At 48.1% G+C, this 25,423-nt stretch overlaps 1 long non-coding RNA gene across 2 annotated transcripts in view; it reads left to right on the top strand.

Annotated features, from left to right (window-relative positions):
- The window catches only part of LOC143941977 (uncharacterized), a 162,815-nt gene that overhangs the window by 69,141 nt on the left and 68,251 nt on the right, over nucleotides 1–25,423 (top strand). For both annotated transcript variants that reach the window (XR_013264600.1, XR_013264606.1), the window contains exons 4-5: nucleotides 5,900–5,948; nucleotides 11,118–11,244. This is a non-coding gene — a long non-coding RNA (uncharacterized LOC143941977). The remainder of the gene's footprint in view (nucleotides 1–5,899; nucleotides 5,949–11,117; nucleotides 11,245–25,423) is intronic.

Raw genomic sequence — 25,423 nt, 5'->3', positions numbered from 1 at the left:
ATCGCAGCTGCGCCGAATGACAGCGGCGGAGCTGCGAGACCCCACCGAGAAGATGGATGCGCCGGACTACAGGGGACAGCGGTGACTTCGCTGGCTCCTGTGTCAGGTAAGTGACACATAATGGACTACTATGCGATGCATAGTAGTCCATTATGCTTTGCCTTTGCAGGGAATGAAAGAGGAAGTAAACTCATCAGGGTTTACTTCCTCTTTAAGGTTCAATATAAAAATAGTCCATCATATTTTGTTCACCATCTCCTCCTGCCCCCTCACCTCCTGCCACCATCAGACACTACCAGCTTCTCCTGTTGCCTCCTTCCCCAACCAGCTCCTGCCACCACCATCACCTCTTGCCGCAAGCTCCTCCTGCCACACCAGCTCCTGCCCCATCACTTCCTGCCACCACAAGCCCCCTCCAGCTCCTACCAACATCACCAACTCCGGCCCAAGCTCCTCCTGCCACCACCAGCTCCTGTCACATGCTCCTCCTGCCCCCATCAGCTAGTGCCACCATCACCAGCTCCTCCTGCCCCCTCACCTCCTGCCACCATCAGACACTACCAGCTCCTCCTGTCACCTCCTTCCCCAACCACTCAATGTGACACTGTCATGTATTGTGATGTAATGTGATATTCTGTCTCACATGCAGCACTGTACACATGCTTGGATGCAGTCCAGGCACATCTCTGCAGATAGCAGGCATGGGGGGGGGGATACACAAACACTGCATGGAGGATGCCGTCACTTTTCTATAGGAATTTGGGGAAAAGATTAGAACTGGGAGGAGGAGGGGGCCCCTGTCAGGTGGGGTGTTCAGGGCCCCTGTCAGTGGTGTGTTGGGGGCCCCTGTGAGTGGTGTGTTGGGGGAGCCTGTCAGGTGGGGTGCTGGGGGCCTCTGTGATCTCTAATGGCAGCTCTGATGCTGTGTGAATCCTCAGGATCAGAAAGGAGGAGAGAAAACACTGACCGGTCATTACAGTACAAGCCGCTCCCCTTCTCTATTCTTCCCGCCCCCCCACACATCCCGACACTGGACCCAATTTCACTACTAAGGTGACATCACTGCTAATGACACTTACTATATCTCCGATGAAAAAGCTGTGCCTGTAATCTCCAAAAAATCCGCTGTATGGCGCTGTTCCTCTTCTGTGACGAGAGTCGATAAGACGCCTTCAATACACAGAAGAAAATGGCGCCGGTCAGCTGGTGTGTGCCTGGTATGATCGTTATCCGCCTGTCCCCTGCGCCAATAAGCGTAAGCGCGTCCCCCGCCCCCTCTGCCAATCAGAGTAAACCGCCCCCCCCGCCGCACAGGGCATGCGCGGGCTGTGTGCACCGCTCAACCCCGATGTACTGACAGGAGAAGACAGATAGCTGGAGAGAGAATTCTGCTTTCTTCTCCCTCCAGCCTGCAGGTGGCAATAGAGAGCACCGCTGTGAAGTGAAGTGAGGGAAGGCTGTGCCCGTTCTCACTCATTCTATGCCCTTGTCACATGACTGGAGGAAGGAAGAAGATATTTCTCACTTATCAGTAGGTACTTAGGAGGGAGGGGGGACAACTTACCACAGACCTTCCCTCTCTGCTCCTCACACAGCCCCCCCCCTTCTCTCAGAGCTCAGGGCTCACTATAACACATGGAGGTCACACTACTACTAGATTGTTCTGTGTGATAAGAGACGAATTCTATGCTCTGCACTGTCTGTCTTTCTCCAGAATAAAGCTTCTCCTATCCATGTAGATCTATACCTTATCATTACAAGAATGTCATTAAAAATTATCCTCAGTCATAGAACAGAACATGAAACCAAGATTAACCTCTTCAGCCCCAGAAGATTTACCCCCCCCCCCCCATGACCAATCTATTTTTTACGATACGGCTCTGCGTTACTATAAGTTACAATTGCGCAGTTGTGTGACGTCTTCTGCCAGTATGTGCCCACAAAACAGAAGATTTTGTGCAGCATCTGGACAGCAAGCACATGATATGTGTGATGGAGATAGAGGAGGCAGCCAGGAAGATGTTCAGCAAGTGAGTATAGCAGGATCAGCAACTTATCACATAACCTCTCAAGCTGCAAATGTTTTTATTATGGCCAAGTTGTCTACATCTTCATTGTAATTGAAACACTGATATGGAAATGTCCTGCAAAACTCACTTCTCTTCAGTACAGCAACAGTACTGTCCCTTTTCCACATGTCCGTTCAATAAACGTGTTTTTTGTGTCTCGATTTTCCTGATTTGTGCAGGTTGTTGCAATCAGTGGCTTTATTGTCTGCATAATATTTTCAGCTGTCTACTTTTCCAACAATGACTTCACTGCTGTGCCACAACTGATACCAAAGACACCGTCTCAGAAGAGACACAGAAAGAAAAGAATCTCTATTGTGCCAGATGAAAATAGGGACCCGAGTGGGCGCAGGGAACTGCTTCACAGGGCAGCCATCAGACATTTTTGGGCCCCTTACACAGCTTTAGGCCTGCCCCCCCCCCCCCCCCCGGGCCTGACCACCAACATTCCCCAGAGTCTCCCCCTGGGCTGTACCACCAAATTCGCCCACTGGCCATTCCATGTCATCCTTTGTCTGCAATCCCATCTCCTCCATCCCATATCCTCATCCTCCTCCAGTCCCATCTCCTCCATCCCATATCCTCATCCTCCTCCAGTCCCATCTCCTCCATCCCATATCCTCATCCTCCTCCAGTCCCATCTCCTCCATCCCATATCCTCATCCTCCTCCAGTCCCATCTCCTCCATCCCATATCCTCATCCTCCTCCATTCCCATCTCCTCCATCCCATGTCCTCTTCTTCCTCCTCCATCCCATTCCACCTCCAGTCCCATCTCCTCCATCCCATATCCTCATCCTCCTCCAGTCCCATCTCCTCCATCCCATATCCTCATCCTCCTCCTCCATTCCCATCTCCTCCATCCCATGTCCTCTTCCTCCTCCATCCCATTCAACCTCCAGTCCCAATTCATCCATCCCATGTCCTCTTCCTTCTCCAGTCCCATCTTCTCCTACCACAGGAGGGGGGAAGTGGGACAGGAAGGGAGCAGTGGGACAGGTGGGGGCCAGTGTGTTAGGAGGGGGGCAGAGAGACAGGAGGGGGAAATGTCACAGAAAAGGGGGCAGCCGGATAAAAAGGGTGCAGCAGGACAGGTAGGGGACAGCGGAACTGGAGGAGGAGGTGTCATGGGAGGAGGTCAGCGGGACAGGAGGGGCAGTGTCACAGATAGGGGACAGCAGGACAGGTGGGGGGCAGTGTCACACACACCTTGGGACCCACCAGTCCTCCCATCTCTCACCTGTCCAGCAGTACCAGGAGGGATAGCTGACCCTGTGTCCCATCTCCACCAGGCTCTACGGGCCACAGCTGCAGGAGCCCAGGCGCTGCAGGCTCCTCCTCCCTGACCTTTTCCTCCATGGGGCCCTCCTACTGCCCCCGCACACTGACGGCGGGCCTGGTCTGCTCGTGAAAGGCGGTGGTGGGCTCAGACTAGTAAGCGCCGTTCTCCTTCCATTGCGTGCGACTGGGGGGGGGGGGGGGTCGGGGGTTGCTAGTGAAAGGCGTTGGAGGCTTCTCTCTCCTTCTCAATATCGGACGGCCCGCAGGGGCCCGGCCAGTGCATGACAGATTAATGTCATGTCTTGATGAACGGGCAGCGGGCCTGGCTAGTGGGGCCCCTTAGGACGCTCGGGCCCCTTATAGTAGAACTGCCTGTAACCCCTGATATCTGCCCTGCTGCTGCAACAGTGATGATACTATTGGATCATTTATGCACAACACTTTCTGTTTATCTTTGACTTACTGTGCTACTTATAACCAGGTCTAAAGTGCCACAACAGCTGTGCGTTACAATGATATAGTGAACACTTTAGGTCTTCAAACTAATAATACTGACACATGTGCGGGCACCTTGTGGAGATGGCACTTCGATTTCACTTCAACTAGTTTTCTTAGAGCATTGGAAGTGCCTAAATCCCAGGCTATACCTACAGCCTGGTGCTAATAATAAGCCCGGTCTTGCCAGCCTACATGTGGAAGCCTTTATAGTCAAGATGCTTATTTTGTATCTTTGAACAGCAGAAAGATTATATCTGAGGTGGACGGAGCTCATCAATCACTACAGACAAAAGTCATGAACTTTTGTAAGGTTTGGGCCTGGAATCGGAGGGTTGCCCAGGAGCAGAAAAAAAGTACCTTATGACTAAGCAGTGTGTGCCACTTGCTCACTTAAATCTTCAGTCATGTGAGCATTATTGACACATTCATGTGATGTAGTTGTGTTGTAGCAAGAAGAGGCAAGGTCTGGCGTGCCTTGGCATACTTTGCTTAGTGAAGGTGATGTTCAGTCTCCCTTGCAGCAACAAGAATTTAGTTCTTTAGCATAGGTAAGGGTTTACAAGCTTGTACAGTTATCCCTGGGTTTCTTTATTTTGACACTAGAAAGGTGGTCACCTGATAAATTCACTTTTAAAGCTCTATACCCAGCTCAGAAAACAGTGTCTTAGTAAGGCTCCATTTTATAGAGATGCTTAAAGTGGTTTTATACTCATTTTTTTAACTTTTACCTACAGGAAAGCCTATAATAAGGCTTACCTGTAGGTAAAAAAAATCTCCTAAACCTGTACGGTTTAGGAGATATTCCCCTCGGTATGCGCCGCTGACTGCAGCGGCGCATGCGCACAAGGGGATTCTCGGCCAGAATGAAATCTCCCGCGCGCATGCGTGGGAGTGACTATATCGCGACTCCGGCCACTCACAGCGCCGGAGCCGCGATACCCGGAAGAAATGCCGAGGGAGCTGTGGATCGGGCCAGATGTCGGGGCCTCGTTCTAAGGTAAGTATTTCATAATGAGCTAGTATGCGGTGCATACTAGCTCATTATGCCTTTTGCTTTGCAGGTGTTAAAAAAAAAAAAAAAAATAGCGGGTTTACTACCACTTTAAAGCGGAGTTCCACCTGGGAAAAAAAAAATTAAGTTGGCGGCTTCACTCTTGCCTCCCTACTACGCATGCTTGAGTCACGTTATATAGTTAGTGAGGTTGAATAAAGACACCAGTCCATCCTGAGTGAGTGTCTACAATTGTCCCTACCCTCAAGGAGCCCACAATCCAAGGTCCCCATTCATATACTAGGGCCAATTTTTGGACAGAAGCCAATTAACCTACCAGCATGTCTTTGGAGTGTGGGAGGAAACTGGAGTACCCAGAGGAAACCCACGCAGGCACAGGGAGAACATACAAACTCCAGGCAGTTAGTGCCATGGTTGGGATTTGAACCGGTGGCCCTTTTTACTGCTAGGCGAGAGTGCGACCCATTACACTACAGGTCCCAGAAGACAGGAGGGGTGGTGGTGGTGGTGGTGGTGGTGGTGGTGGTGGTGGTGGTGGTGGTGGTGGTGGTGGTGGTGGTGGTGGTGGTGGTGGTGGTGGTGGTGGTGGTGGTGGTGGTGGTGGTGGTGGTGGTGGTGGGCAGGACATGGCGTAGCTTGCAGCAGAAAGTGCAGCGATCTATGCCCGGAAGTGGGAGCAAATTCCTGAATTTGACAGGTATCTGCTCCCTGCTTTTTTTTTTTCTTTTCTTTTTTTTTTTTTTATCGCAACCCTTTTAGAATCACTTTAATGCAGGGCTTTGGCTTTTAGTTCAGGAAGAAAAAGCCTCCACTGCTGGTTTCCCAAAGTCTTTCTGTGCAAACGATGGGTGGCGTAATGTCTTAATTTATTTTGACATAATGGTAAAAGTGCTTGCTGACCTGGGATGAGCATTGGTAGGACAAAGCACTGAGGAACCATCTCCCGTAGTTTAAGACGTGCTTATTGTATTATTTAGGACTTAATTTTTTGATTAACGTTACATTTTAATTCTTCTTTAATGTGTTACCTTTTTTTGCAGACCAAAGCTCCGTTGAAATAGTGAATGAAGAGGTCACTGTGCAAATTAGGTGAGAATGATTGTGAGATTAGTTTGAATAGTTGACAGTTTTCTTAGTTGTGTAAAGTTTTCTTATTTTATATATTTCAAAGATTGAAATAAGTAAGATTCCTCCATCCACACATGAGGTGTGGCTTGCTGCTTTCCTAGTTATCAAAGATCACTGAGCTGAATGGAGGCGAACCGGGCCACCATGCCTCTGTCGGCGTCTATGTGAGCTCCCTTTTTATCTCTGTGCTACAAGCCAGAACTCCAAAGGGCATATATGTTTCGGGGCTTTGCCCCTTTTTCAAAGCCCCCAACATATTCTCACCCACTACTCACTATGGTTCTGGCTTGCAGCGGAGAGACGGAGGGAGCTCACAAAGATGCCAATAGTGGCATGGTGAGTGGCGAGCCCGGCTCACCTCTATTCAGTTCAGTGATCTTCGATACCCTGTGTCCTAGTTAGTGATCACCCTGTCTAAAGCCCCATACACACTATCAGATTTTCTGCTGAGTTTTTCCTTCAGATTTACCAAAACCATATAATATGAGGTCAAACATTAGGAGTTTCAATGTGTATGCAATCAGGCAGGCCCTTCTACTACATGGTTTTGGTAAATCTGATGACAAAAATCAGCAGATAATCTGATAGTGTGTATGGGGCTTTAGGAGCTGCTTCCTCAGTACCTTAAGCGGAGGTCCACCCTAAAGAGGACCTCCGCTCATCGGAACCCTCCCCCCCTCCGGTGCCACAATTGGCACCTTTCAGGGGGGAGGGGGGTGCAGATACCTGTACAGTACAGGTATTCTGCACCCACTTCCGGGATAGCTCTCTGCGGAAAGGGGCGTAGATTACGCCCCTTTCTGCAAGTGCCCGCCCCTTTCCGCAAGTGCCCCGCTGCCTGCTGGGAAACACACAGATCCCAGAGGCAGTGGGGACCATCCTTATTGCGCAGCGCGATTCGCGCATGCGCAGTAGGGAACCGGGAAATGAAGCCGAAAGGCTCCATTTCCTGATTCCCATATCCAAGATGGCGGCGGCAGCACCCGACAAGACGATCTAGAGATCGGCTTCGGGTGCCGACATCGCGCGCGCGCTGGACAGGTAAGTGTCACTATTTTAAAAGTCAGCAGCTGCAGTATTTGTAGCTGCTGGCTTTAAAAAAAAAAAAAAAAACCCGGAGTCCCGGCGGACTCCCGCTTTAGTGTAAGTTTGGATATGGTTTGTTTACAAAAAAAAAAGTTACAATTTTATTAGACCAGTGTCTTAGCTATTGTTTCTCTTAATTACTCTTTTTATTATATACTTAACACCAGTTGCATTTGAATCCGTTGCTCCTCTGGGTGACTTCATTGGTTGTGTGACCATGTTAAGAATTGTACTTGCAACTAGTATGCATATATACATGTATATAATGCAGGGCTTGACAAATTTGCTTGGAATCTAGGAGCCAGCTTAAAAAGTTAGGAGCCAGGTCGGTAACGCCGATCCGGACCTGTCCCTGGCCTGACATGGAGACGAGTGAGGGGAAGATAGCGCTGCAGCCCCCCCCCCCTTTTTTTTCCCTTAATTGAAATAATTTTTTTTTTTTACTTTTTACAAAAAAAAAAATTATATATATATATATATATATATATATATATATATATAATAAATAAATAAATTAATAATATATATATATAATATAATGAGAAGCCATTTACCAGCCACCACACTCACCGTTGGGCAAAAGGCGCCAGATGACGCCCGCAATCACTTCCTTCTCTTCACTTTGGGAAGGAAATGGGCAGGCAGTGAAAAACAGGCAGGGGAGCTTCATTATTGGAATAGGGTGTAATTTCTACATCCACCACAAGATGGCGCCAGACTACCGAAAGATTTTAGAAGGCCGCAAAGCCGCGGCCTCAATTACTGGCCGGCGCGGCCCGATGCAATTGCGCGGCGGAGTTCGGGGTCCAAATGGAGACGGGATACCCCAGCATCGTTGCCCCAGTCGCAAGGACACGAATTGTAGGCGCAAATGCGACCAGGCGCCCGGGGTTTGTCGAGCCCTGATATAATGGTAGTGTTTAAAAATGAATGGAAATCCTAAGTGGTATAATGACTGGTGCTAGATTTTTCAGACTTAAATTTGTTAATTCTGCAGGGCCGAAGCTGCAGAACCTGCTGAGGAGATAAGAAACAAATTGCTTCTGTTTGTCCTTTTAACTAGAATTGATTATATGTAGTAATATATGGTGTTTTTTTTCTACTCATTCTGTGCCCCTTTAGAACTTAATCAGGCTGCTGTTAATCCTACAGACTGTACTGCAGGGATGGCCAACCTTTTGAAGAGCAAGGGCCACTTAAGTGACTTGGTAACCAGTCGCAGACCACAATGAGTGGAGTGGGCGGATGACAGGTCCATGTACACTCCGCATATGCAGAGCGGACACAGCCCACTCTACTCTATGGGCCCTCCGATCCACCCAAATGGAAGGGGACAGATCACCTTCGGTTTTTTTTCTTTTAGCGGATCAGATTGAAGGTATGCAGATGTAAACGGACACAAGTCTGTTTACATTTTCCACTCCATAGAGGTGAATGGAGGGTCTGATTGGGTTGGACCAATCATGTGAAAGGGGCCTAAGGCTGCTTTCACACTGATGTGCTGTGGTCTACCCAGAGCAGTGCACCTCTGGCTTTTCTTGGGGTTAGCTGCACTTTGCCATAGAATTCTATTATATCCTGCAGGTGTTGTGCACTTTCTGAAAGCGCACCAAACCCATAGGAAATAACAGAGGTCTATGGCTCAGTGCAGTTTGAAAGCAGTCCAGTAACCACTGCAGATTATAGTATTAAACATACCTTTAATAGTCTTCAATTCGGGTATCACCAGCTGTTGCTGTTCCAGAAAGAGTGCATTTGGTATCACTCTGTCTGTGACAGGATGTGACACTATACAGGAAGCATCGTCTTATACGGCCCTGCTACACAACCGCTTGCTTCCACTACCACCACCTTCATTCACAACACTGATGCTCTGGGATGCCGGGTCGAGAACCTGCTATCTGGGCTTGCCAACCAGCCATCCCAGAGCAGGAGGTCGCGGGCCACATCAGAGGGCTCCGCGGGACACTGGTTGGGCACCCCTGCTGTACTGCATGTGAAGCAGAGGTCAACATGAGTGGCTTGCAGAATGAAATTAGGTGGTTCCAGAATGCTAGGTTGGCAGCCATTGGTGTATACAGTGCCTTGAAAAAGTATTCATCCCCTTGAAATTTTCCACATTTTGTTATGTTACAACCAAAAACGTAAATGTATTTTACTGTGATAAAACAACACAAAGTGGCACATAATTGTAAAGTAGAAGTAAAATGATAAATGGTGGCCAACGTGATTTTAATTCAGCCCCCCTGAGTTAATAGTTTGTAGAACCACCTTTCGCTGCAAGTCTTTGAGAATGTCTCTACCAGCTTTGCACATCTAGAGTGACCTTTTTGCCCATTCTTTGCAAAATAGCTCAAGCTCTGTCAGATTGGATGGAGAGCATCTGTGAACAGCAATGTTCAAGTCTTGCCACAGATTATCAATTGGATTTAGGTCTGGACTTTGGGTCATTCTAACACATGTATATGCTTTGATCTAAACCATTCTATTGTAACTCTGGCTGTAGGTTTAGGGTAGTTGTTCTGCTGGAAGGTGAACCACCGCCTCAGTCAAGTCTTTTGCAGACTCTTAACAGGTTTTCTTCTAAGATTGCCCTGTATCTGGCTCTGACCAGCTTCCCTGTCCCTGCTGAAGAAAAGCATTCCTACAACATGATGCTGTCACCACCATATTTCATGGTGGGGATGCTGTTTTCAGGGTGATGTGCAGTGTTAGTTTTCCGCCACACATAGTGTTTTGCTTTTAGGCCAAAAAATGTAATTTTGGTCTCCTGACCAGAGCACCATCTTTCACATGTTTTCTGTGTCCCCCACATGGCTTCTCGCAAACAAGACTTCTTATGGCTTTTTCTTGGCCTTCATGATGCTGTTTGTTCACTAAGATTCTCTAACCAACTTCTGAGGGCTTCACAGAACAGCTGTATTTATGCTGAGATTAAATTGCACACAGGTGGACTGTTTATTAATTAGGTGACGTCTGAAGGCAAGACTGGATTTTAGTTGGAGGTATCAGTAAAAAAAAAGTTAAAAGTTAAAAACCATTTTTATCGTGTTCCTTCCACTTCACAATTATTTCTAGGGGTGCAACGGATCGTCAACGATCCGTGATCCAAACGGGTCACCCCGCTCGGATCGGCACACGCCGTGATCCGCGGAGCGCTCCCCGGTCACGGTCTCAGGGAAGGCCGCGGCTTCGGCCTAGCTCCGAAGCGGCGGCCGTCTTTCTTCACCCAGGCCGTTTACAATGTGATTGCTCCGTCAAATGATGGAACGATCACTTATAGACAAACCAAATCATGACATGACGCCGGTTCCTCTCTCCCCTCTCTGTACTGATCTGTACAGTGGAGGGGGAGAGGTCAGATGGATGCAGCACTGTGGGCTGCATCTGTAGTGCCCACAGCGCTGCTCTTTGACAGCCTACTCTGCCATCCCCTGCCAATACTCTGCCATCCCCTGCCAATACTCTGCCATACCCAGCCATACCCTGCCGATACTCTGACATACCCAGCCATACTCTGCAATGCTCTGCCTTAACGCAGCCATGCTCTGCCTTAATGCAGCCATGCTCTGCCTTACGCAGCCATGCTCTGCCGTACCCAGCCATGCTCTGCCTTACGCAGCCATGCTCTGCCGTACTCAGCCGTACCTTGCCACGCTCAGCCAATATTACAGTGGGGGAGATTGTGGATATTACAGTGGGGACTGTATGGCGGTGGAATTTTCACAGGTTTCTGCAAATTCAATTACTATTTTCTGATCCTAAAAATGATCCAATCCGTGACTCTGATCCAAGGAACGATCCGATCCGTGAGTTTTTTTGATCCGTTGCACCCCTAATTATGTCCCACTTTGTGTTGGTCTATCACATAAAATCCCAATTTAAGTTTTTTGGTTGTAACATGACAAAGTAAAAATTTCAAGCGGTTTGAATACCTTTCTTATGGCACTGTATATAATTGATGACAAGACTTAGTCTAAAGTAGAATAACTTTCTATTGTGTATCCCTATAAATTGTCTATAACAAATTTGTCTATTCTTTAGGCTCCTTCTGCTGAGAGTCCCAGGCCTTCTCTTTGGGTGCGCACTTGTAAAATGATTCCTATTAGCAACCCAGCAGACTCTGAGCCACAAAGGATGCCAACGCGACAGTCATCGACATCAAATGGTGGTAGGATTACTATTAACTTTTTAAATCTTGGTGGCATTCTTGACAGGTGATCTCCATAGGAATTGGAATGAAAATAGATAATCAATGACACTATAACCTCTAACCACTTGCCGACCGTGCTATAGCAGAATGACGGCTACAGTGCTGTCGTTTAGTTCTAGGAGGGCTTCTGTTGACGACCTCAAGATCCTTGCCCGCTGCAGTGCTCACCCAGCGTGCTCTGTGATCGCCAATCACAGTGGCCCTTTACACACGATCAGCTGTGTCCATACACGGCTGATCAAGACATAAGCACACTTCCCAGTAATCAGCATTCATCTTTAAGGAGAGCCAGTGACCGACAAGTGTGAAAGGGGACAGCTACACTAATCAGGGAACCGATCAGTGATTTTCAAAATGTTTGCTCTTTCATTTGTTTAACAAAAAACAAAACCTTGTGGTGACTAAATACCATCAAAAGAAAGCTCTAGTGTGGGGGGGGGGGAGATAAAAATGTCACATGGGTATAATGCTGCATGCCTGTGCAGTTGTCAAAGTGCGACAGTGTTGAAAGCTTAAAATGTTGGCCTGGTCAGGAAGTGGGTGAAAGTGCCCGTTAAACAAGTGGTTATGCTGAACTCTGGGCTACTGAAGACAGGTGCTCACACACAATGAGTAGGGAAAGACTGGCTGTAGTTTGTTGCAGAGGGACCCCCCAGACAAAGCAATGCTTTTCTAGGTTACTCAGTTTAACAGCAAGCTGCAGTGATGAAAAAAGTAATCTCTAGAGCTGAAATGTCACCCTGCTTCCCCCTGCACTGTGCACTTTATTCCCAGTAAGGCAGCACACCTGCTGTAGAAAGCACTTTCTATTTCTATGACTAAAGTTCAGCTTTTAAGATTTCTGTAAAATGAACAGTCTACAAAAGTTGAAATCTGCTTTTCTTTTCATACATCAGGGGACACAGAGCCATAGTAGTTACTATGTGGGTTATAGGGCCACTGATAGGTGATGGACACTGGCACACCCTAAGGCAAGAAGTGCACTTCCTATATAACCCCTCCCACTACTGGGAGTCCTCAGTTTTTTCCCCAGTGTCTAAGGTGTTGGTCACGAGTAAAGATCTGCAGTGCTAAGCTCCGCTGGAAGCTTCCTTGCTGGGACTAGCCATGCTGACCGGATCCGTTTAGAGTGTCCTTTCATGGGCCAAAGGAATGGTACCTGGGCCTCGTGTCCGAAGAAACAAGGTTTTGCTTGCGAATGCTTGTCTTTTTAGAGAGCTGGACCCTGTGATCCAGTACTTTTTGATAGTAAGGCCACAAAGTTTTACTGGCAGGGTGCTGTTGCAGGTCCAGGATTGTGGGTAACCTCTAGGTTCCCCTGTTCCTGAAGGTTTTGGAGCCCACCGTAAAGGGTGAAGATTAGGTTTATCTCAGATAACCCCACAGCGAGGAATGGTAAGTGGAGATTTTGCAGACTTCCCTGATGGTCACAATTCAACCTTTGATGCTGAGAACCTATTCATGTGTGGGAGATCTTTCTTTCTGGGATGGAAACTACCTCTGCCACTCTGGAATGGAGTCTGCTTTACATGATAACCTATCCGGACATTCAGGGTAAAGTCTTCTAAAAATGGTTTCCTTCTTTATATCTTTTATTATCTAGTAGCTTGTTCTAGAAGTATCTGTATTGTCAGTTACAACCCACCAATCAGGTGCTTTCACTTTCTGTCACCTGCAATTCAATATATTTTTTTGAATAATACACACCTAAGCTGCCTTCAGTTTTATTTTATTATATTTTTAGTATGAGTATAAAACTGTAGATGCTCTTTCAGAGAAATATAGAGAAGAAATAGAGGAGACAGAGACAACCTTGACTATGATGACAAAGTAAAGATGCCGTACACACAGGCTGTTCTAGAGGAAATCCAGGGCTTTGCCTCAGTTGTGTCAATAGGAGTTGCTCATGCACCCATTAAAGATGTTCAGCTGAATGGATATTCTATACCAAAGGTCAGAAGATACTTCAAGTGTATGTCTGAGAAAAACAAACAGAAACATATTCAATATATCTCTGCAATACAAACACAGTTCTCTAAATGTTATCCCTATAAAAGCACTGCAAGTACGTAAAAAAACAAAACCATTAAAGCGGAGTTGCACTCATTTTTCAGTTTATTAAAAGTCAGCAGCTACGGGGGCGTGGCCTGAACCTGCATGGAGTAGGACGCGTGTCTCCGGAGCTCCGCCGAGGAATCCTGTCTCCCACGCTGATCCTGTGACACCACAGCACCGATACTCACCTTAATACTTCTGGCAGGCATCCCTTCAGTCCGGAGCATATGTCTCCCTCAAAATCTCAGCGCTCAGCGGCGGCACGGCTGTCCCAGTACCGCCGACATGTGAGTGAGGAGGGGGAGGAACATGGCGGCGCGGAGGACCCGGGAGGGCCGCGTGTGGCGGGAGACACAGACAGGCTTCTTGAAGCAATTACATTATGCCGCACATCCCTTACATCCCAGATTGAGGAGGTGCAAATGGACATTTCTTTGTTAAGACAGGATTTCCAGAAGCTGCGGGACCGGGTGAGGGACACTGAGACCCGTATCAGCCATGTGGAAGATGCTCTCTCACCTCTGCAAAATGACACTGACCACATGCAGAAGCAAATAGACCTCCTGATTACTAAACAGGACGAAATGGAAAACCGCATACGCAGATGCAATATCCGACTGATTGGTCTTCCGGAGGGGGCTGAAGGTAAGGACCCCACAACTTTTCTGGAGCAATTGCTGATAAGTACCTATGGCAGAGAGTCTTTCTCCCCCATGCTGGCAGTTGAACGCGCGCATCGCATGCCTGCCAGGCCTCCACCTCTGGGTGCACCTCCACGCACCTTTATTGCAAAACTCCTGAACTATAAGGACAGAGATGCTGCCCTCCGCATGGCCCGGGAAAAGGGTAATATCCCGGTGGGCAATACTAAAGTTGCAATATTCCCTGATTTTTCCGCGGACGTCCAGAAACGCCGGCAGGGTTTCATGGAGGCCAAACGATTATTGCGTGCACAGCAAGTGAAATACTCTATGCTTTTCCCTGCGCGCCTCAGGGTGGAGGCAGGGGACCGGGCGCTCTTCTTTGAACAACCCAGAGAGGTCATAGCATGGCTGGAACGCAGGGCGCCTCGAGATGGAGCCGCCTGAGACTCCTTGGGACATGTAAGCTACCACTTTTCTTATCTCACCCCTGGGCTCCTGGAACTATGACAGATTGCCTGATCTTTTTGTACTGTTCTATTTTTGCTCAGGGTGCCTGCATCCGGGGCGTATGTTCTCTCTCTTTAAACTCTTATTGCAGTGTGACCTGCTGAACTTCTTGAATCTGGAACATATGCACATGCTGCTGGTGTCAACGTATATGCATCAACTTTTTCCCCCTTTTTTGTCTAGTGTCCCTGATGAGGGACCCTTTCTGCAGTACATTCCTGTTTGCTTTGTTTCAAAACTTTTTTGGTTTACACTTTTTCTTTTCTTATTCTTTTTTCTCCCAGAGCAAGGGGAGACATGTTGGACCTATGGTCTAATTGCACGGTGCAGCGGAAGACTGCTCCACTGTCTGCTGGGCCTTTTTTTTGCTATGAGGGAGATGGTCACCGGGGCTGGACAGCAACAGACACTCTTTCTTGTTCAACACTGTGTACCACTATACAGGGGGTTCTATTTTACCTTGCCCTCTGGTACCGGTGGCCACAGCCCTCTCTCAGACTTAGTGTTCTTAACTGTTTTATTGATTTCATGAAACTGGTTTTCCCAGCCAGACGTGTTTGGTTTTTCAGGGAATATACCCGCACGAGTTGGGGTTGGTGCAGGGTAGGGTGGGGGGAGGGGGGTGAGTTGGTTGGGGTTTCGATGCAGAAGGTTACTATAAATGTGTTGGAGTATGTATCTAAATTAAGTGTTGCTTTCCCTGAATGTTTTTTACTACTGCAGTCTATGAAGCCCCTGCTCGGGCTTGACCTAGCACAACTGCTTTGGGGTGTGTTTATGGGAGGGCAGTTTGGAGGTGGGTTGCCTGCACTTGTTACTTTCTATGTATCCATATGGCGTCTATACGGTTTCTTACCTGGAACGTCAAAAAACAAAGGGCGGAGGTGATGGTTCTGGTTGAGACGCATGTAGAGGGTGGACTGCAGATGGCCCTCAAACGCCCTTGGATTGGGTGGGCATTTCACTCCACCTACACGTCTCATTCGCGGGGGGTTTCGGTACTTGTAGCTAAGTCTGTCCAATTTGAACTTTGCGAAATTCTTACTGACCCACAGGGCAGGTTTGTTTGTTTACATGCTAAACTCTATGGGGAACCCTACCTTATTATGGCTTTTTACATCCCCCCCCCCCATTTAACATGACGTTGGTGGTTGAAGGACTGTCTTTTATGTCCAGACACCAGGCGGTTCCTGTTGTCTGGCTGGGGGATTTCAACACTACGCTTAACCCTTCTCTTGATAGGCTCAAACCCCCTGAACTGCTGATGGGGCAAGCTGGGTCCACTAGGCTGTCCAGGCTTATAACTACCGTTCACCTTGTGGACACTTGGAGATACAAATTTCCTCAAAAGAAGGAGTATTCATGCTTCTCACCCACACACGGCTCTCTTTCCCGGATTGACTTTATACTAATATCTAAACAACTCACTCCCAGACTTAAGGAAGTATTGTTCTGCCCCAGACTACTTTCGGACCATAGCCCCTACTCTGTAGTGCTTGCCGTACCCCTAGGTAGACCCCCGCGGGCGTGGCGATTGAATCCGTTCTGGCTGACATTACTGCCCGATGATGACACTATTGAGACGGAATGGAAAACGTTTTTTGAGAATAATGACCACACGGCATCAGTTCCGGCAGTGTGGGACACGTTTAAATTACACGCCCGATCGGTACTGACTGCCCGCATTAATAAACTCAAGGCTGACTCGGCCACTGCTGTTGTTGAGGCTGAAGCAGACTTGAGCTCCAGGGAACGCACCTACGTCGATGACCCGTCTACGGCAAATGCAGATGCCCTTAGATTACAGTCGAGAGTGGTTTCTCAGCTGCACCATGACAAGGCCCGACAGAAACTTTTTTTTTCCAAACAAAAATATTTTGAATCCGGAGAAAGGGCTGGTAAGTTGCTGGCATATTTGGTCCACAGGGAAGACAGACCCCCGGTTGTTATTTCTTTGCGGGGTCAGGGTGATGAGATCATCACGGACCCTTCTGCGGTAACAGAGAGGTTTCGGGACTTTTTTGCGGACTTATACACCACTACAGTCTCAAATGACACCACCCCGATGGACCGTTTTTTGGCTCAGGTTTCCCTCCCTCAGGTTACGGAGGAGCAGGTGCAGGCTCTGGAGGCCCCCCTGACCACCGATGAAATAGTAGAAGCTATTGCGGGATTTGCAAAATCAAAGTCGCCAGGGTCAGATGGTCTTCCCATTGAATTTTATTCCCGTTACCAAGACATGCTGGTGCCTAGGCTTCTCGACCTTTATAGGAATCTTTTTGACACGCTAACATTGCCTCCGTCTATGAGGGAGGCAACGATAGTTTTGATTCCCAAACCTGGAAAAGATCCGGGTTTCCCGGAATCCTACCGCCCAATATCCCTATTACAGGTAGATGTTAAGATTCTGGCCAAAATACTTGCTACCAGATTGAACGTAGTGATCCTCAGTCTGATTCAGGCTGACCAGGCGGGCTTTATGCCGGGGCGGAATACGTCGTTCAATCTGCGTAGGCTATATATAAACCTTCAGGCAACACATGAGGAGATGGGTGAGCGCGTGGTAGTGTCACTTGACACGGCTAAAGCATTTGACTCAGTAGAATGGGAGTATTTATGGAAGTGTCTAGCAGGGTGCGGCTTCGGCCCGAACTTTATTCGGTGGGTGAGACTGTTGTACCATCACCCAACGGCTAAGGTGGTGGCGAATGGATGGTCTTCCCGGGCGTTTGGCCTCGGTAGGGGTACCAGACAGGGGTGCCCACTGTCCCCGCTACTATATGCCTTGGCGGCTGAACCTTTAGCGGTGGCGATTCGGGCCGACCCTGAGATCAGGGGACTGGCGATGGGTCGACTTATCGAGAAAATCAGTCTATACGCTGATGATACACTGCTATACCTAGCGGACTCTGGCCCTTCCCTTGCAAAGGCCCTCCACATGATAGAATGGTTCGGTAGCTTTTCCGGTCTCCGCATAAACTGGGAAAAATCCCAAATTTTACCTATTGACAGTTTTCCACAGTCAGAGTCTCAGGCCAGTCTGCCTCTTCAGCGAGTTGGCACTATTAAATATTTGGGGGTCTATGTCTCTAGGAACCCAGCTGATTACATTGTGTTGAATGTAGAACCATTGTTTGCCCTGGTACGTACCAAGATTCAGGCCTGGTCCCGTCTCCCCCTAGGGGTTTGGGGACGAGTTAATCTGATTAAAATGGTCCTATTACCTAAACTATTGTATGTGTTGTGGCATGCCCCGGTATATTTGCCATTAAAATACTTTAAATCCCTTGAAAGTCTCCTTAGGCCCTTTGTGTGGGGAACTGCTAGAGACAAGCTTGCATGGCAGGCTTTGAAAAGCCCGACTGATATGGGGGGCATGGCCCTTCCAGATCTGAATCTTTACTATGTTGCCTCACAACTGTCTCAACTCTTCCACATAGACAAGACTGATAAACAACGTTTTCTAACTCTTCTATGCCCCACTTGGGCACAAATTGCAGATGACCCGATTGAGGCTATCTCGACAGGAGCGGGGAACTCTGCCATGGAGCCCGGTAAACATTCCATGCTCTTTCATTACAAAAGGATTTGGGATCTGGCATCCACTAAACTGAATGTGGCATCGCCGAATGACTATACCCCACTTTGGCATAACAAACATTTGCCGGAACTTCAAAAGCTCCAGGGTATACAGCTATGGGTATCGAGGGGAATATACTACCTACACCACCTAATTCACCAGGGTGTTATTAAAACGTTTCGGGCACTGCAGGAGGAATTTAATGTTCCAAACACTATGTTATTTCAATACCTACAGGTTCAGCATGCACTTAGAGCACAATTTTCGCAGTCATTGCCTCGGCCTGCTCCCAATCCTATTGTCGCCATAGTGAAGGATACTGATCCCAAAAAGCTAATCTCGTGCTTCTATGGTATGCTTACGGCCCCCGTCTCGGCGAGACTAGCGTATGCTCTCAAGTCCCGCTGGGAGGGTGATGTGGGTGCTCTGACAGACGAGGAATGGGAGGAGGCTCTGGAAACGTGCAAATTGGTGTCCCCTAGGCTCCAGGACAGGCTCTCTCAGATCTACATAGTACATAAAGCATACCTCACCCCACTCAGGACTGCTAAATATAATGCGAATCAATCTACGCTCTGCTCAATGTGTTCCCTTGAGACTGGGACGTTTTTCCATCTTATCTGGGCTTGCCCCAAACTGCAGGAACTCTGGAAGCAAGTAGTGTCATTTCTACATGATGTCATGGGCTCCCCTTTGGCCCTTGATCCCAAACCCTGTCTACTAGGGATATTTCCTGACGTATTGGATAAAATTACTAGCACTTTTTTACAGGAAACTTTGTTTTCTGTTCGAAAGGTGATAGCTAGACAGTGGATGAGGCCCCTTCCACCCCGAGTTGAGGACTGGAAGCGGGAAGTTAATTCTACTCTCCCATATAAAAAAAATTTGTATAAAAACAGGGGTTGTCCAGCTAAATACCATAGAATCTGGGATAAATGGTTGCAGGAGGTTGCCACGTGTGATGAGGGAATTTGATGTTCTGTTACGATGAATAAAATGTCACTATTGGGACCCTTTGTTCTTTGTCTGTGATGTATGGTGACTACTGGTTTGGAGAAATGTATTTCCTTTACTGTTATGGCTATGATGCAACACCTCTTTAATGTTTGATATGTACCTTTGTGACTGTACTCTTGCACTAATGTTCAATAAATATTACCTGTTTGAATGGAAAAAAAAAAAAGTCAGCAGCTACAAGAAGTGTAGCTGCTGACTTTTAACAAAACACTCACCTGTCCCACGTTCCAGCAATGCGGTCGCTGCAGCCTCACTCCTCTAGCCCTCCTCTCCGCGGCACTGTCATTGCAACTGTGGGCACCCGGCTGTGATAGCTTGCGATTTCACAGCCAGGCATACTCTGCGAATGCGAGAGTTGCTCTGAGCTCTCTTAGTGGCCAAGAAATCTTGTGGGACCTGTGACGTGTCTCAGAAGATTGCAGCGAGGGAGGGGCCACCTAGGGGGAGAGGAGGCATCGCCTAGGCACACAGAAGACTGAAGGAGGAAGTGGGACAGGAAGTACCTGTCAAAAGGGTGTGTTTATAGGTACCCAACCCCCCCCCCCCCAAAAAAAAATTGCATGCCATTGTGGGTAATGCCAAGGGGTGAGGAGTGCATAAAGCGGAACTTCCACTTTTGGGTGGAACTCTGCTTTAAGGTGAACATACATGTGTTTTAACAAAAAATAGAAAAAATACCAGCGCACTAGGGACAAGAAAATGTAAAATATATCTGTTTGCTGCAACCTAATATAGAGATATCACTATGTGAGTCAATCTAACGAATATGTGCGTATGATCAGGGTTGCGCTAACTTTATTTCCTATAATAGTGCCTTAGTTCCAAGAAGTCTAGACCATGTGTTTCAAATACATTAATATCACTACCAACTAAACCACCACTTTTACAAATTATAAAACCAGAAAAATATACATATGTGATGGTACCACTGCAGTTTGTGTCTGTTGACCAGACCCCCAACTCCTGCACTGGCGTCAACAAATAAATAAAGAAATCTTAAACAGACCACAAACAACTAAAGTGCTCAAGCCCCCAAAATTATATAGGAATGCTGTGAAAAAAATCATCCACAATAAATAGTTTCAACAGTGTAAAAAATGTGTGAAAAAAACTGTTTGTTGCTTTCTATATACCACAAACAGTATAAACCACAATATGCTCCAATATACCATTAATATTACAAGTGCTTTAGTATCTCCTGTAAGAAAAAGTGCTTTGTGCATAAATATAGTGCATAAATGTAAACAGTCTCTTCAGTGTTTAAGATTTTCTTGATAATGCTTCTATCTCCACCCAAAGTGTTTAATAGGAACACCGACCGATGTGCTTCACCACCACAGGTACTCAGGTACTCTGATGGCCTGGGGACAGGTACTCGGGTACTCTGATGGCCTGGGGACAGGTACTCGGGTACTCTGATGGCCTGGGGACAGGTACTCGGGTACTCTGATGGCCTGGGGACAGATACTCGGATACTCTGATGCCCTGGGGACAGGTACTCGGTACTCTGATGGCCTGGGGACAGGTACTCAGGTACTCTGGTGGACTGTGACAGGTGTGGGGGGCAATCAGTGTGTGTTGGTGTACACTGTAGGCAGTAACGAGATGTTACCGCAATCTCCTCACACATGATTGGTGTGTGAGGAGGAGAACCCGGTAACATCTCGTTACCGCGGTTTGTTTACATTTAGTGATCGGCTGTGAAAGGATCACAGTCAATCACATGCCGCCGCCAGCCAATGGCTGTTTACCACCGTCGGTAAAGAGCAGTGATCCTGGGAACATGCCGCCAACGTAGTGCATGGGCAGCGTGTTTCCGATCGCGTGCATGCGCTGTGCAAAGTGGGGCGGTACCACTTGTGATCGGCTGTGACTTCATCACAGCTGATCACGTGGTAAACAGCCATGTCAAATGGCTGTACACCCCTCCTCAGTGGCGAGCGGTGTCTCAGTGACATGCCGCCACCAAAGGAACAGGGATGCGTGCACATGATCGTGCGCATTCCCTGTTTAAATGGGAGGCCATCAAATGAAGCACTCCCAGAACAAGAGCCGCACCGCCTGGCTATCATATGATGGCCGGCGGGCGGCAAGTGAGGGCAGAAAACGGTTGTTCACGTAACCTGCACGGGCAAAGCAGAGTTCACTTTAAAGTGTAGTGTTGCAGAGCCTCAGTGCAGTTTCATCAGAACCTGATGTAGTAAAGGTGGTGGGCAAATAAAACCTGTTGCTGGACTGCAATATTAACTTCTCTACTACTTCCTGGGGAAACTGGTTGTTTAGTTTAGGTAGCTGCTGTAATCTCAATATAAATACAGCTGTTCTGTAAAGCCCTCAGAGGCTTGTTAGAGAACCTTTGTGAACAAACGGCATCATGAAGGCCAAGGAACACACCAGAAAGGTCAGGGATAAAGTTGTGGAGACATTTAAAACGGGGTTGGGTTATAAAAATTAAATAAAAAATGCCAAGCTTTGAACATCTTGCGGAGCACTGTTTAATTCATCATCCGGAAATGTAAACAGTATGGCATAACTGCAGATCTACCAAGACATGGCCGTCCACCTAAACTGACAGGCCAGGCAAGGAGAGCATTAATCCGAGAAGCAGCCAAGAGGCCCATGGTAACTGGAGGAGCTGGGGGGGGAGTTCAGTGGTCCCCAAATTAGCAACACAAAGGAGCTAATGATTCCATTCATACTTCCGTCTTATTCACATGGAGGGTATGAAGCCATACCCCATGGGAGGGCCATGTTTATCAGAATGGGGATGCACAGGTGTTCCCAGCATCCCGTGTAGGCAGTCCCATTGCTGTCAACTGGGGTGCAGCAGCTGTACCCAATGTGACATCTGTGTGGGTGCTGGTGCAAGGCCCCAAAATGCACCCAGGGTGCGTCCGCACAACTGCACCCACATGGATGTCCTTTTTGGGGTAAATACAGCCCCACACAGGGTACAGATTCATACACCCCGTGTGAGGGAGGCCTTGGACTTCTCCATAAAGGACCTTATTGGTGAGAAGAGTTCTCATTTCTCCAGCAGAAAAAGCCTAAATTAAGCTGGAAAGACTCCTCCGACCTCCCCTCATAGCCGGTGTAATACACGGCTCAAAAACATACCGGCCTCCAACCTCCCCTCATAGCCGGTCCAACACACACCTCAAAAACATACTGATAGTACTTATACTTGATAGTTGGTGATCCAGAAGCTGCAGAAAGGGAAACAGAGGGCTGATGGGAAGGCCCTCAAGTTACTGGAGTGGCAGCCGCCATCAGTCTAGGAGCCTATGTTGGTACATATGTACCTGGTCCCTGGCAAGGTTCCTCAGACTTTCCATTGAGTCTTATAACATTCTGTTCCCCACACACAAAACTTGGACTATGTAGAAAAGATAATATGCAGTGACGGGACAAGGTCATCCAGAGCCCAGGGCAAACATGCCCAACTACACCCCCCGCCCCCAAGGTGTATGGGCATTATGCATCATCAAAACCCCCCACAAAAAAACTGAGCACTAATCTTTTTCACCCCCTAAGCATAAACTCCCCCTCATCCCAGCACAAATCTTACCCCCACCCCCCAAATCCCCCCCCCCAAAAAAATCACTCCTCCTAGCACAAATTATCTACCCCTAAGATTACTCCTCCCAATAACTCCACTGCAAATCATCCTTCCTAGCACAAATCTTCCCCCATTCCTTCTCCCCCTAAATTTTAGCATACCCCCCAAATTTCCCCTCCTAGAACAGTACTTCCTGTTGCCCCCCAAATCCCCCTTTCCAACACAAATCCCCTCCCCCTATTTCCTTGTGGTGCCCCCCCACCGCCCATGATACCACAGTGCCCAGGGCAGCCGCCCCTCCTGCCCACCCCTTGTCCCGGCCCTGATAATATGGCACTCCTGTTGGGTGAAGATAGCTGAAGGTATTGCTCTTTTGAAGATAGGTTCTGATGAGAATCTTTTAAGAGAGTAATGACATCTGGACTCTGGTGATGATGGCTCGACTTGAAGATCTTCTCCCTCATGTTCACTAGAAAATCATTCTCTGATCCCTTTTCCTCATCATCTCCTAGTTTAAAATTTCTTCCAGCATTTTGGCCATCTTCCTTCCCAAAAAAGCTGCACCTCTTCCATTTAAGTGCAATCCATCACTGCAATAAAAATGGTAACCGGCTGAAAAGTCAGCCCAGTTCTCCATAAAGCCAAACCCCTCCTCCCTGCAATAGTACCTCAGCCAGTTGTTAAGATCCCTAAGCTCCTGCTGCCTCCATGGTTTGGCTCGAGGTACGGGCAGTATTTCTGAAAATATTGCCTTGGAGGTCCTTTTCTTCAATATAGCCCCTAAGTTCCTGAAATCATTTTTTAGGGTGTCCCAATTTCCTCTAACTTTTTCGTTAGTACCAATATGTATCATGACAGTTGGGCTCTCCTCAGCCCCATCCAACAATCTGTCCATCTGATGGATAATGTCTCGAACACGAGCACCTGGTAAACAACATACTGTTCGGTAATAACTGTCTTTGTGGCAGATTTCCCTCTTTGTCCTTCTAATGATTGAGTCCCCTACCACCAATATCTTCCTATTCTTTGCTGGAACTTTGCCCCCATCTTCACTGAAGGAGATGTTCCCAAGGTTCCTCTGGCATTTTTGTGGAGTCTCATCTTGAGCGTCACATTCTGGTCAAGTCACAACGTGAATGCCACATTCTGGTGGATTAACAATGTGAACGCCGCTTTCAGGTGTAGTCTCAACGTGAACGTCACATTCTGGGTGAGTCTCAGTGTGAGAGTCACATTCTGGTGGGTTCTCAATGTGAACTTTACATTCTGGTGGAGCGTCAACCAATATTTCTTCCAACATTTTGGCCATCTTCCTTCCCAAAAAAGCTGCACCTCTTCCATTTAAGTGCAATCCATCACTGCAATAAAGATGGTAACCGGCTGAAAAGTCAGCCCAGTTCTCCATGAAGCCAAACCCCTCCTCCCTGCAATAGTACCTCAGCCAGTTGTTAAGATCCCTAAGCTCCTGCTGCCTCCATGGTTTGGCTCGAGGTACGGGCAGTATTTCTGAAAATATTGCCTTGGAGGTCCTTTTCTTCAATATAGCCCCTAAGTTCCTGAAATCATTTTTTAGGGTGCCCCAATTTCCTCCAACTTTTTCGTTAGTACCAATATGTATCATGACAGCTGGGCTCTCCCCAGCCCCATCCAACAATCTGTCCATCTGATGGATAATGTCTCGAACATGAGCACCTGGTAAACAACATACTGTTCGGTAATAACTGTCTTTGTGGCAGATTTCCCTCTTTGTCCTTCTAATGATCGAGTCCCCTACCACCAATATCTTCCTATTCTTTGCTGGAACTTTGCCCCCATCTTCACTGGAGGAGATGTTCCCAAGGTTCCTCTGGCATTTTTGTGGAGTCTCATCTTGAGCGTCACATTCTGGTGAAGTCACAACGTGAATGCCACATTCTGGTGGATTAACAATGTGAATGCCGCTTTCCGGTGTAGTCTTAACGTGAACGTCACATTCTGGGTGAGTCTCAGTGTGAGAGTCACATTCTGGTGGGTTCTGAATGTGAACGTTACATTCTAGTGGATTCTCTGGTGGAGTCTCCCTGTGGAATTCACACTCTGGTGGAGTCTCCCTGTGGAAGTCACACTCTGGTGGAGTATCCTTGTGGAAGTCACACTCTGATGGAGTGGTCATGTCTAGGTCGCACTCTGGTGGAGTGGCCGTGTCCAGGTCGCACTCTGGTGGAGTGGCCGTGTCCAGGTCGCACTCTGGTGGAGTGGCCGTGTCCAGGTCGCACTCTGGTGGAGTGGCCGTGTCCAGGTCGCACTCTGGTGGAGTGGCCGTGTCCAGGTCGCACTCTGGTGGAGTGGCCGTGTCCAGGTCGCACTCTGGTGGAGTGGCCGTGTCCAGGTCGCACTCTGGTGGAGTGGCCGTGTCCAGGTCGCACTCTGGTGGAGTGGCCGTGTCCAGGTCGCACTCTGGTGGAGTGGCCGTGTCCAGGTCGCACTCTGGTGGAGTGGCCGTGTCCAGGTCGCACTCTGGTGGAGTGGCCGTGTCCAGGTCGCACTCTGGTGGAGTGGCCGTGTCCAGGTCGCACTCTGGTGGAGTGGCCGTGTCCAGGTCGCACTCTGGTGGAGTGGCCGTGTTCAGGTCGCACTCTGGTGGAGTGGCCATGTCTAGGCCGCGTTCTGGTGGAGTCTTAATTTCAACGTCACTTGATGGCGGCGTCTCAATGTGTTGGTCAACAGGCCTGCCATGTGAGCCTTGTCTGCAGTAAATACTGCATACATCTTCAATAAAAAAAAAGAGGAATTAGA

The sequence above is a fragment of the Lithobates pipiens genome, unplaced genomic scaffold, assembly GCF_037356315.1.
Source record: "Lithobates pipiens isolate NorthernLeopardFrog02 unplaced genomic scaffold, aLitPip1_a1.2 Scaffold_10, whole genome shotgun sequence".
NCBI lineage: Eukaryota > Metazoa > Chordata > Amphibia > Anura > Ranidae > Lithobates > Lithobates pipiens.
Note: the sequence above shows the minus strand (reverse complement) of the source record. Positions and strands in the feature narration are given on the sequence as shown.